The sequence below is a fragment of the Sarcophilus harrisii genome, chromosome 6, assembly GCF_902635505.1.
Source record: "Sarcophilus harrisii chromosome 6, mSarHar1.11, whole genome shotgun sequence".
Lineage (NCBI taxonomy): Eukaryota > Metazoa > Chordata > Mammalia > Dasyuromorphia > Dasyuridae > Sarcophilus > Sarcophilus harrisii.
In genome coordinates, this window is record NC_045431.1 from 35,459,203 (window position 1) to 35,461,784 (window position 2,582).

The following is a 2,582-nucleotide window of genomic DNA, read 5'->3' on the forward strand; positions in this document are numbered from 1 at the left end:
ACATATGGATGGATTCAACACTGACCCTTGCAAAACCTTCTGTTCCAAATTTTCCCCTCCTTCCCTCCACCCCCTTCCCTAGATGGCAGGTAAATAAATATAAATATGTTAAAATATATGTCCATCCAATCTTTAAAATAAAATGAAATATATGTGTGTGTACATACATACACATATATGTATATTATAAATGGCAAGGGAAGGACACTCGGGGAGCAAGGAATGTTCCTCTAACATAAAGCTCTGATGCACTTAAGCATAGATCTCTAGTATTCCTATTCATTTTGACGGTATGTGGTCTAAACCTTAGGAAGGGCCCCAAGGACATCCTCCAATTCTGACTGTTCTGTATTAAGGAGACCAGAAAACTTCCATCATTATCACAAGACTTAGTTCCCTACGCCAGTCAAATCTGAAATACATTTTCAGTACCTTGTAAGAAAAAAAAAATAGCCTAACTTGGAGGGGAATGATAGGCTACCATATCACACCCATTGGTGATAAGAGCCTTAAAGCCATATAGAAAATTTTTCCATCAATTAAATTATTTTAATCTCTCTTCCTCACAATGGCTCTTCAAATACTTCAAATACAGTGATTCTGTCTCTTCTAATTATTCTCTTCTCCAGGCTAACTATTCCCAATTCTTTCAACCAATATTCAAAGGACATGCTTTCTCTTATATGTGTCCTACCCTCTAACCAACCTAGGTAAATTGTTCTCTAGGACTATGCTATGCTTTTTCCTACTTCTATAAGCCTTCATTATGGAATGCTTACCCTCCACATCTTTGTCAGATGAAATCTAATGCATCTTTGAAGACCAGATTCAAATTCCTATATTTAAATTCTGCCTTCCAGGCAGAAGTGGTCACTCAGTTTCTCCAAACTTCCATAGACCTTTGTTCAGTACCTTTTATAGACTTTATATTTAATTTTATTTCATGTCTCTAAACATATCTTATTACCACCCGCCACTAGGATTCAAGGTCTTTGAGGGCAGGCACCATGTCTTTCTATTGAAAGATTTCCCTTAGCACCTAAAGCACATAATTTAAATTGTACTGCAAATAAAAATACTTTGTAAATTTTAAAATGACATGTAAATTGGAATTACTATTATACATACTCAAAATATTTATTGAATTGGACTGAGATGGAAGATATAATTATGAATGGATAATAATAGTTAATTCTAGTTAGTTTGGCTTTTTTCTCCCAGTGACAAACAGGAATCTTTTTTACTTACTGAGATGGTCTACCTATCAAAAGAGTTTGAAAACCACAACTCTTTATATTCTAGACATTTTTCTTTTCTTTTTTTTCAATTACATGTAAAATTTCTTAATATTTGTTATTTTAAATTTTGAGTTCCACATTCTTTCCCTCCTTTCTTCCTCTATAGAGAAGGTAAGCAGACTGAATTATGGTAGTAAGATTTTTAGTCCTCTTGTGTTGTAGTGGATTCTTAAGAATCCAGTCTTAGTCCTAGATTTCTTAAATAGTCTTTGTTTTTGAAGTCATTATATTTTGCTTGCATATATATTGAACAAATTTTATTTTAATGTTACTTTGTTTTGCTTCTTTTGTAGATTTTCCTTCATGTCTGTATATTTGCATTTCCAATCAATTATTCTCTTTTTTGTTTCTTTAGTGAAACTTGCCACTGCAAATTGCAGTTTTTCTATTCTTACTGTCATTTTTGCAGCATAGGTTACACATTCTGCTCCCATAATTTTCATTTCTTTTTTGAACCACTTAGGAACAGTTTGTTGTGTTTCTTTGCTCTCATATTCCACAGGGTATTCTGTCTCATCAAGTGTTTGATCATTTTTCCTTTGTTTTGCAATATTTATTCATAGATGTCTGAACTCATTTACTAGATCTGAAAAGCTATATTTCCTTCTGTTGTTAATGTTTTCCCTCGACCTTAGAGAATCTCTGGCTTCCTTTAGACCCAATTCATATGCCACTGCCTATAGAAGATCCTTCCTACTCTAGTCCCCTCAGTTATCTATTACTTCCCTTCTAAAGTTACCTGCTATCTACTCTGCATTCATTTTGTATGTGGCATTTTTATCTGTGTGATCTTCCCCAATGGAATACAGACTTGACAGAATGGACTGGGTTTGCCTTTTCTTTCGATACTTGATGTTTTTTTTCACACTTTCTGTTGTTTGCTTGCATTTTGTTTTCTTAGTTTTTTTTCCTTCTTGATCCGATTTTCTTGTGCGGCAAGATAACTGTATAAATATCTATACATATATTGGATTTAACATATATTTTAACATATTTAACACATATTGGATTACCCACCATCTAGGGAGAAAGTGGAGGGAAGGAGAGGAAAATTTGGAACACAAGGTTTTGCAAGGGTCAATGTTGAAAAATTACCCATCCATATGTTTTGTAAATTAAAAAGCTTTAACAAAAACAAAATATACTTGATACTTGATTAACAGCGACTATAATATAGGAAATGCTTAAGTAAATATTTGTTGAGAATGATTGTTTGATAGGCTATTTATGAGGTAATATAAAATAGATATTTTGAAAAATGTTTCAGTAATTACAAAGTATCCA